Source organism: Equus caballus, chromosome 5 (genome assembly GCF_041296265.1).
Source record: "Equus caballus isolate H_3958 breed thoroughbred chromosome 5, TB-T2T, whole genome shotgun sequence".
In the NCBI taxonomy this organism is placed as follows: Eukaryota; Metazoa; Chordata; class Mammalia; order Perissodactyla; family Equidae; genus Equus; species Equus caballus.
In genome coordinates, this window is record NC_091688.1 from 25,256,659 (window position 1) to 25,268,035 (window position 11,377).

Genomic DNA, 11,377 nt, shown 5'->3' on the forward strand with positions numbered 1-11,377 from the left:
CCCAAGGCCTTGAAACAGAGGGCTGGGCCTGCAGGTCCTCAAGAAGCAAGAACATGGTACCCAGACAGCAGGGAGGAGAAAGGATGTGGTTGTGAGCAAGGCAGGAGCTGCAGGTCTCCCTGCACAAGGGATCATGGGGGTCCAGGCTTAGCCCCATGCCACGCCTTGGCATGGACCAAGGGTCTCAGACAACATTGTCCTCATATGGTAGCCACCAGACACACATGGCTATTGAGCACTTAAAATGTGTCTTGTCTGAATTGATACGTGTTATATAAAATACATGCCAGACTTCAAAGACTTAATACAAAACAAAAAAGAATATAAAATATTTTTCATAATTCTTATATTGATTACATGTTGAAGTGATAATATTTTGTATGTATTGGGTTAAATAAAATAGAATATTAAAATTAATGTCACCTGTTTTTTGAATTTATTATTTTTTTAATGTGGCTACTAGAAAATTTAAAATCACACATATGGTTCACATTATATTTCTACTGAACAGTGCTTGTCCAGTAAAAGCAAAGGAAAGAGTCCACCCAGAGCAGTCAGTTTTGGAGACAGGCAAGTAAGTGTCCATGCAAATAATCCATAACAATCTATAAATCAAAATCAGGATGAGTTTATTATGATCCAAATCTGAGGACGTGCACCAAAGAAGTGGAGTGACAGAGTGGTTATATACAGTCTTGGAACAATGAGCATACATCACATATGTTAGGAATGTCCCTTTTACAATTGTCACAACTTGCTTAGCTGACACAGCAGATCGGTGGTCAGCAGGTCAGTGGTCACAAGGTAAGTGGTCACAAGGTGAGCACAGCAGGTCAGTAATTAATCCTTAGTTTAGGGAGAGATGCTTATCATAAAGGAAATGCCGATATGGGGGGAAGTTACATCCTTCTCTTTAGGAGAATCATTCTTGTTTTTGGGATGCAGTAAATACTCAAAGCAGATACACAATGCATGCTCAACAGGCCACATCAGGCCCTTTTAGAAAAAGAAGATCAGGCTGAATTAGTTTTAACCCAAATGGCTTCCTCATATACTGCAATATGTCTTATTGCTTGTCATTTATTTATCATACGGGAGGCCCTGCTATGCCCACGGCACTGTCCTCACCAAGGGCTTCAGCCGGGATCAGGAGCTTCCGAAGAGCTTACCCGAGAAGGACCCAGACCTGGAACTAGAAGCAGAGCTCTTGACACACATTCCAGTATTCTATTCCCTCAAGATAAGCCCGCCTCATCCCCTCACTCTCAGGGCTGGGCTGATGAACTTGTGGCTCCTGGTGGAGGGGAGGGAGAGGTGCCTGAGGACTCTGGGGCATCCGTCTAGAGGAGCTTCCCTGCTGAACCCACTGAGGTTTCAGAAACCAGGGGGATGGGCTGAGGAGGGTAGGGAGGGTGGTGGTGTTAGTACACGTTTCTTCCCGCTGGGAGGGCTTGTCACAGCCGCGAAGCTCAGAGAAGAGAGATACCCCTTGCAATGTAGGGCATGTTCGATTATTTATGAAGCCCGAGGAGGGCTGCCCATGCTGGCCTTCCAGCTGCTTAATTGGATTTCATGACAACTTTTTTAAAGGGAATTTTCCAAGGAGCAGTGTTGTGTCCTGCCCCAGGGGTCCTGTGAGGTTTCCCCTCTCCTTGAAAACACAGTCACTGCTGTATAACATGGAGCTTTAATCATACATATCAGGGCAGTCCCAGCCCCATTGGAAGTGGTGGTGGGGCTAACACAGCCACTGATGCTCCAGGATGGGAAATAAGTCCCTTTCTCAGCTCAGATGAAGAAAATATACACTGTGTCTGATATGTGAGGGACTGCTGGTTAATTTGTGTGCCACTTCTGCTTTGATTACAGCCCCTGGTAGGTAAAAGTGTGCTGTTTATCAGAATCAGAATGTCATAGGTTTGCATTTCCTTCTGGTGAGGAGACTCTAATAAATACAAGGTCTTGTGATAACAGTTATTATCAAGGCAGAGGCCCCCACTTAAACAATTACTTTGAGAATAGGCAGCTAAACACTAGTATGTCAAGGATCTGCTCCTTGTCCTTCCTCTGGGGTCAGTTCTGCTGTGGTTAAGCCTTCCTCCAGAGAATGCTCAAGGGTGGACAACAGGAGAGGCCCCTGCTGACTCATGACCACTCACCATCCCACGGCCTAAGCAACAGATAAGGAAATGTACAAGTCTTGCTGTGCAAAATCTACATACGCCCCAAGTGACGTTTTCAAGGACAGGCAAGAATTCTTGCCGTTACGATAGAATTTACTGGGGAGCTTTTCACACTGTTAAATTCCTGCCAGAATGGGTTCATTTAGAGGGAGAGTTCCTGAGGATGGAGGTTGAGAAACTTAAAGCAAGAGGAGAAGGAGCTGACCCTGTCCAGCATCTTGTGCTACGTTCTGATGCTAGACACTTATAGTAAGTATGGGCCCATAAACCACTGCCCTGTGGACCCCAGAGAAGGGTCCTGTCCTAGGGTTTAGAAGGGACCCTGGAGAGAAGGGATGGAGACCCTGATGCAATGAAACCCCTAGAGATGAGGTTGGTGGGAGTTGAGGCAGCCAGGGAATCTCTTTGATTGCGGGTCCTTTCTTCCTGGTAGACTTGCTCATACCCCTGAATGTGCCCCACATCAACAGGGACAGTGAGCACACAGCTGTTAGTATTATATGCCTATGTTGTGTAAAGTGACTTACCTTTACGCACCTCAATAACCTGGTGATGTAGGTACTGTCACTAGCCTCCTTTTACTCATGGGGAAAACAGAGCTTAGGGAAGTCAAGTCATTTGCTAGACATGAGACATGTATAGCAAGTATGTGTCCATAAACCACTGTCCCATAGTCATAAAGTTATGTGAAGCCAGGATTGTAACTAAGGTCTGTGATTCCAAAATCCATGTTTAATTCCTACTTTATAATGCCTTTCTTAAACAACAGCAACCAAAAAATACACATATATGATTCTGGTTGAAAAGTCATTACAGATTGAGGAGATAGTTATCACATTTTATATATCATGGAACAGCCTGTAATAGCCCGGGAAGGCTTCTTACAAAATGTGGACCTTGAACTGGCCTTAAAGGGAAGCTACTCTTTGCATAAGCAGGGACAGGGTGAGGCTATCCAGGTTAAGGGAAAAGCAAGGGTGAAGGCTGGGAGATGGGGAAGAGCGGGTCAGCAGAAAGGACACTGGAGGACAGATGTAGCTGTAGCAAACCTTCTCTGCAGGGAGCAGAAGCTTGGGTTGGGCAAATGCCCTGGGCTGAGCTCTGGAGGGCATTGAAAGTCAGGCCCGGGAGGAGAAAAAAATGCCTGTTAGGCTAGGGGTTTAGGATAATCATCCACAGGATGGATGAGCAGGAAATGCCTGGGGACCGATAGAGAGCTTCCTGGAAGGAGTGAGACCTGGGGGTAAGTCAAGGCGGCAATGGTAGTGCATTTTCAATCTAAAGATAACTAGAGGGAGAGAACTGACCAATTATGGGAGCAGAGGGACAAGTTTGAGTGACTAAGACTCCAGGTGGAGAATGCAGACAGAGGATCCCTCCCGTGCAGCTGGGCCCCGGCATGGTATGAGTCTGCACACAAATCTGAGGGCTCTTCCCACTACTGGGCACTCCTACCCTGCAGGCCTGGCTGGGGGTAGGGTCTCCCTTCCCGGCTCCTTCCTGCCCCCTCTGCAGAAAGGCTGAGACATTCCCTATTTCTCCAGCCTCTTGTTTCTCTAATTTTATGATTGTATGAAAATAAGGTTCCCAAATTGCCTTTAATTAGCTTTAATAAGACAGCCTTTTTGCTAATTAAAATGATTATTAAGAAACCATTTATTGAGAATGAACACAGTTGTTAGAACCTAGGAGAATTTTGAACTCTTAATAATAATAACAGCAGCCACCACCAGCCTCTTTGGGCCACCAGTTCACCTGCCCCACTCCTGAACTCAGAAGGGGTGGCACTTAGGTTAGGGGCTCAGGATTTCAACCCTGTCCTTCGCCAGGGACACGCCAGGACCGTGTGCTGCCTGCATTCCTAGGGCTGCTCTTTCCCCCAGCACCAGGGGTCTTACTGTAGAATACGGCCCCGGTAAGCAGGCCCCGGTAAGCAACCCCCGGAGTTTGCCTACCAAGGAGCCTGGTGCGGCCCAGCAAAGCTGGGCAGATAATCAGAGGGCTGTGAAACCTCCAGAGTCATTTCAACTCCCTGGTCCTCAGTCTCCCAGACTGTGAGAAGGGTGTGGGTGGGCCTGGGTGACCTCAGAGGCCCCTTGCTTGTCTGGAACCGGGCGATTGAAGGCGCCTGATGGAGCCTGCAGTGGTAGAAACGCATCCCTTTGGGTAATGGGGAAGCTTGGGACTGGCAGAGCCCGGCAGCTCATTTCAGTTCTCTCCTCCCTCTCCGGGAGGGCTGCTCAGGAAGCCGAGACAAGGAACTCCTGTCACAAAACGCGTGAGGGGCTTCAAAGACGCCCAGCTCCCGCAGGGACGAAGCGGGCGCGGTGCAGCGAGGCGAAACCCAGGCGCTGGGCCCGAGGAGCGGAGGTGGAGCCCCCCAGTGCCCGGACCCCGGTCCCCGAGTCCCCGGTCGCGGCGCTCCTCCTGCCCGCTCCCCACCCAGCCCCCGGCTGCGCAGCTGCCAACAGCTCCCGGGTGATGGCGAAGGGCTGGTGCCGTCATCATCCTTCCTGCAGGAAGGGCTCTGGGAGCCGGAGTCTGGAGGGGCTGGATCAGGACATTTTCGCTATCCCCGGGGTAGGGGAGGGAGGAGGGGCGACTCAAGTCAAAGATGGGCACAGAAGTCGGGGCTGGAGGAAAGACCCCGGGCATTTTCTAGGGTCGTCTTCTGGGCCGTATCTGTTTTCTCAGGCCGTGGGTTCAGCTGCGCCCTGACCCCCTTTCCCTCCAGTGTCCTTCCAGGGACCTGGTCGGCTTGAGGTCTGGCAGCGCATTAAAAAGCGGTGGCTTTTTTATTTTAAAATATTACAGTGGAAAGAACGTGGGCTCCAATTCGGTTGGCCGAATTACTAGCTTTGTGACCTTCTGTGACACTTAGCTGAGCCTTAGTTTCCGGACAGTTTCTTCCCACGGGGCAGCTCTAAGGATTATACAAGAACGGAGGTGGAGTTGCCCAGTTGGAGGCTCGAAACAGAAGCGCTACTGTCGGAAGAATGCGCAGTTGACCTCAGCCAAGGAAGGACAAGGAAAAGCTCCAAGGCCCGGCGGCCTCTCCTTGGGTCTTCCTTGGGCGCTAGCGGCTGCTGGTCAGCACCCGGCGCCGCGGTTCTCGCCTCCGCCGCAGGTCGGAATCAGCGCGGGCGGCTAAGAAATACGGCGCTGGAGAGCCCAGCAGGCGCCAATTACTCGCGAGTCTCTGGGGTGGGGCCGGGGCCTGGGTGCTTTCTAAAAGCTCCTCAGGTGTTCCGCAAAGCAGCCAGAGTTGAGAACCGGTGGAAGGAATAAACAAAGAGACCTTGATGAGGACAGAGGGAAATGAGCTGGTGGGTCCCCTCCCATTTGCAGGTGGCCCCGTCACACCACACTCACATGCCCACGGCCAGTTACATGCACGCCCATGCACACACTCACCCATACACACAGACACGCCCACTCACGCTGTCACGGACACACACCCACTGTTTTCTCCGGGCGAGCCCGGCGGCTGGGACCCAAGCAGACCCGGTGCTGGTGCGGACGCCCACGATGGGGGCCGGCCCCGCAGCTCCAGGGTCTCCGGCCGGGCGGCCTGGGGCGTGCTGCTGTCGGTGACAGCGCGGCTTCTCCGAGCCCGGGGCGCTCCGCAGAGCCCCCGCCGGGCCGCGCGGCGCTCGCTCCGGCTCTTTGTTATGCTAATTCCCCTTCCCAGCTGGTGCCAGCTGCCTGCACAATGAGCGCCCCGAGCCCTCGCCAGCCAGGGAGTGGGGGCGGGGCGGGGGGGTTGCTCCGCGCCCTGCGCCTGGGATCCCAGTCTGGCCCAGTCTGGCCGGGTGGAGAGCCGCCCAATGGGCAGCCTTCCCCTGGTCTTCCCCTCCCCCTGCTTGCAGGGCCGCGCCCCCCGGGGCCTGCAGGGCATCCACTGATTCATTCCAGTCGCCCCGGCTGCCCGCCCTCCAGGTGCCAGGGCTTGATGAAAAGTAAAAGGCTCCTCCGCGGCTCGAGAGCCGTGCGGATGAAAGAGAAGCAGCCGCCTCCCAGACCACACAGCTAATCCTCCCATAAACCTCGAGCAAATAAGGGGAGAGGAAGAACAGGCCGGCTACAGATGTGGAGTGCAGCCTCCGGGGATCCCCAAATTAAAACTCGTACAGGGGAAGCACTTGGACCACCACCAAATGACACTAATTGGGTTATGGGACCATAATCTTGGCTCGTATGAAAAAACACCCAACAACAGTTATAGTCACAGCTGCAAGGACTGTCTTCATAAAAAGAAGGGGGAAAGTCCGCTATTTTATTACTCATAAACACGAGAGAGAAGGGGGCTGTGGGCTCTCCTGCCTGCGTGGTGCAGGCAGGCTGGTTGCTTGAAGGGGAGGACAATCTTGTGCCAGGAGGAGCAGCGCTGTGCCTGGCTGGCTCCGGATGTGTGGAGCTAATGGGCTAAGGGGGGTGGGGGGAAACTCTCTGGGGAAGAGGCGGGTAACAGTACTGAGACACCGCAGGGGAGCATGGCCTATCCGGAGGAATGTATTTCAGACAATAGGTTAGCAGTCATATGCAGAAAACAATCCTTCTGGACAGGAATACTCAGAGATTTATCCTTTAGGAAACATTCAGAAGCAGTTTCTCGGTTTTACGGGGAAGGAAAAAAAGGCATCCTGGGGAAGGAAAAGTAGGGGTGATAAGTGCAGAAAATTCTAGTGAAAATCTTCAGAAAGATGCAGATTGTTAGACTCACCAATGTTAGGGCCAGAAAGCACCAGTCTTTGAGTGCAGCCTTATCATTTGACAGATGGGAAATTAAGACCCAAAGAAGTTAAGGGCTTGTTGATGGTTAGCTAGTGGGTGGTGGTAGAGCTAGTAGATGGTAGAGCTGGGCGGGTAGCTGTCTCCTAACTCTTAATCTAGTGCTTTCCACATTAACTTGGTTACAATTTTGTTGTTCAGAAACAGTAGTCATTTGATCAGAAACAAATACAATAGACTATTAGAAAAATAAAAGTTAGAAAATTTTAGAATGATTGGGTTAAATCTGTCTGATCCATAATGAGAATAAGAGTTGGAAATCAATCAATTCTCGCAAATTCCATCTCAGGGTTCTTCCTAGCACACATCTATTTATTCATTCATTACAACGTCCAGATAGACAGATGGCCCCAGGATTTCTTCACGGATCCTTTCTGTGCGGGGACCAATACTGTTTCCAGACTGAGAGATGTCCACACCCCCATCCCTCAAGGCCCATGTACATTAAGTCATTTTGGCTAAAACCAGCTAGGTAAGGCTGGACTGGTTGAGAATTCTAATTGATCATCCTTACTGGTTGGAATCCTACCCACTGGAAAATAAAAAAATCTACTCCAGCTGCATAATTTCCACACACAGAGAAGACAAAGGTCTGGAGATGGCCAGCCTGAATCTCCCTGGGCAGGTTGAGGTGTCCTGGCCTCCCAGTGCCTCTCTCAGCTGGCTCAAATGGCAACTAATGGCGCCAATCATGAGATCCAGTAGGTAGGAGGTGACCCTGTTTCAGAGAAGTCCTGGAACCATCATGGTGCAACACTGCATTTTCTTTCCTTACACTCTAGTACCTATTTCTCATTCTCAAACCATATGGGTCAGTTTTGTTCTCATTTCAGACCCACCAATCAGCAAGCATCACTACAGGTGTACCTCGCCTTATGGAAAAATACATACTCTTGAAAAATTGAGATGGAAATGTACTTTTGTAAGTGGAATCCTATTTTGAAGCCATCAGTTGGGCTCTGAGTTTAAAGGCAACATAGAAAGGGGTGGGATTTTGAAGTAGGCATAGCCACCCCCTAGCTGATCTGCTTTTTAAAACTTAGATCTTATAGGTAAAAACTATATCCTATTTTTTTTTTGATAGGCAACATCCTCAAAGTTATGATTATCCTGAAAAGACTGCATCGGCCTCCGTTATCTGACAAAGGAGTACTGGAAATAATGCTTTGTCTAAATTATCCAAATTTATTTACTCAATACTGTATTTCTTCCGAGTGAAAAATAAATCTAAGAGAATCATTTAAGACAGTAATTGAATAAACTTGAACTTTGGCAAATCCTGGTGATGAGTCAGAGGTTAGTGGTTTTTAACCTTTTCACTAATAAGGGACACCTCTCATTCCCTTGACATAGCCAATGTTCTGAAAGATTCTGTCTACGAAATAAATTGCATTTATTAAGGATACTGCCTTCATTTTCGCAGTCAGAGTTTCTTCTCAGTCTCTGCTAACTGTGTTAACCTGGAGCTGATTTAATTCCAAACAAAGGTAAAGAAATCTGGCATGGTGCAACTGCTTTTAAGAAATTTAAAATTTTCTGATTTCCAGTAAATTTTTTGGAATATTAAAATGACCAATGACTACTCTTATAGCTGTCGAAGGGTCCTGGGTCCTCAGGTTTGACACCACCCCCCTATTTAGTTTCAAGGTCACTGTACAGATCCTGGAGGCAGAAGAATTTCCATGAAAAGGAGGATGTGGGACTGTCAGGTCCAGCCTTCGGGCATCCAGGGACATTAGTGGAGAAGTCATAGAGGCTCACTGGTATTGCACACACTTAATGTGCCCCGAGGCAAGGTGGAGACACTTTCCCAATATGAAAGCCTTTAATCCTGACATCCTCTCCAGGTGGGTACAGTATGCCACCCCATTTCACAGACAAGGAAATCGAGGCACCAGGAAGTCAAGTGGTTTTCTGGCCAGGGCCAAGGTTGTACAGCTACAGTGGCAGAGCTGGGATTTTCGTCCAGGAAGTGTAACTTCACATCCCACACACTCAACCCTCTGCTATATTCCAGTCTCACCAGAAACCCACCAACGCTGTGCCTGAACTGAACAGGAGAGAGGGGCCTTGGGTTAATGCCGATACCTAGTGACAAAGACAGTTCCGTGGATTTAGTGAAAAGCACAGCATCCAAGGACTTGGAGAACAACCATGAGAAACCCTCCCAACTCCCATAAAGGGCAGACAAGCATTTCTCTCTCCTGCAAAAACACGAAGGAAATCCTTTAGTCTCTGAAATGGTTTTTCCTGTCTTCAGACAGTTTGACCAAAAAAAGAAAATCTGTCAACTTTCCTTTTTAATCTTCAGACTTTTCCTTAAAGAAAGTGAATTCACTCTGCAGTGCATGTGGAGCACTGTATTTCTCAGACTTCTTCCACTCTACTACATGAAAGATCAACTCCTAACCTTTTGCTGAAATCCCTTGCCTCGTAGCCTGTCATTCTCCATCTTTTGCTTATCATGCACACTGGAGTTTTTTGAGTTTTGAGGATGGTATAGATGCCTGAGTGCTGTGCTAGAGGCATTGCAAAGAGATCTGCTCACTGCTTGATTGCCAGCATACAAGGGTTATGTCACATGTGAGCTTAGCTCATCACAGTCACCTCAGAAGGCATCTGCAGAAAGAGGACCCTGTCTCTAGTATCTGGGCTAGGCTCCTGTGTGATCTGACCAATCAGAGGGGGAGTAGAGGATCACATGCCTGAGGCCTGGCCTCAGCTGCTCCCACGGAATGACCAGGATGGCGGCGGTGCCTGCTGAAGGCCAAGCCAGTTTAGGCAGCACAGGCCTTGGGGGGAGTCGGGCCCCTCCTCTCCCAAATTTTGCTGCTTGTCCACTGTCTTGGGATCTTGGCAGGAAGCAAGATCAGAATTTATGTCTCTGCAAGTTCTTTTCTATGTGTGCTCTTCCCTCAAGATACGGCATTTTATAAGATTTTATTATTTTAAATCAAGGGAACAGTTATAAAAATGGGGTTGAGAAACATGGGAAATTACACGAGAAATGACTAATTCATCTCCATACGTTCTATCAGTTTCACTGTGGTCAAAAACAGGTGTTTCCAGGCTATGAATAAGTAGTTTGCATTTTCAAAATTAACAAATTGGAGCAACACCAAGGGAAAAAAAACCAGCCATACACAGCCCACCAGAGAATTGTTTACCAAAGAAGATGAAGTTCATGGCGATGGTTTGCAAACACCACCAGACTAGCTTGTGTAAATTCCCTTCGTTTAGTCATCGTTCTTCAGCCTGTCACAGATACTGAGGGGAAATGCAGAAACAGGAAATTACAGACTATTTTAAACAACATGTTTTATTAAACTCACTTGCTGATGCACTTTATGGCAGGATGCGAGATTCAAGTGTTCATAACTTACATCTTTGAAGGGCTTTTCCTAAGTGAGTTCTCCCAGCTAAAATATGGCATGTACACAGGGCTGGAAGCAATCTCTAAACCAGTAACTGTTTCACCCCAGGTCATGTAGCTACATCACATAAAATGGGGAAGTTTTAGCCATGTGAAGAGAATATAGCTTGCTTACACATTATAGCTCTAAGAAAGCAATGGAGGCATCATGTAGTAACTTAAAAGATCCTTAATGCATTTATTTTAAATCACAGAATCAAAACGCAGCAATCTCACAATGAATTACTAGAAACCATACAATGTCTCTTTTATTATTTAAATATTGATTTTGTTCTCTTCGTGGGACCATTCTGCATCTAGTTTAAATTATCATTGTTAATGCCATGCTGGATCCTTGTTTTTGAAAAGGTCTAGCAAAATTGTCAGGAATGTGATAACCTCAACCATGGACAAAATGACTTCAAATTTAAGGGGCTGTCATAAAAACAGATTTGAATAACTAATTATTTTCAAAAATATTTCCTGTTCACAATTTGTCTGAGGGATATAAAAGTCTAGCTGCCTCCCATATGAATCCCTATATCCTTGTCTGATATTTGTTGTGGTGTTGGCATCTCTCAGCGCCCATGAGCTCTGCAAGTTCCTCTCGGCTCTCTTCTTGACATACAGAAAGGAAGCAATCACATGGAGCTGTGATACAAGCTCATGGTTGGAGGGTGGGGAGCCACACTTTGACGGAGGTAACTATGATCTCTGAAAATAAGTATGTTCATTCAGTTGCTTCAGCATTTATTTAACAAAGCTGTATGTAAATGTTCTAAATTTCTATTGTCTTAAAAGACCATGCCAAAGATGCTTTACCCTAATTATTGATTTGTTGTCGTATAGTCACTTCTACCAGTTTTGAGTGGTTCTACCTTCCTCCTCGTCCTCAGGCCTGCAACCTTGTCCCTTCAAGGTGAAGTATAGAGTAATAGGATTTTAAGAGTGGCAACACATGATGATAACACTGTTGCTCTTTTTAAGTGCC

The 11,377-nt window shown here is 47.9% G+C and overlaps 1 long non-coding RNA gene across 1 annotated transcript; it reads left to right on the top strand.

The window, feature by feature from the left end:
* The first annotated feature begins 2,293 nt into the window (after window positions 1–2,293).
* On the top strand, window positions 2,294–8,256 carry LOC138924362 (uncharacterized). The gene is made up of 2 exons (XR_011439408.1): window positions 2,294–2,432; window positions 8,059–8,256. It is a non-coding gene; the product is annotated as an uncharacterized lncRNA (long non-coding RNA).
* The last annotated feature ends 3,121 nt before the right edge of the window (window positions 8,257–11,377 follow it).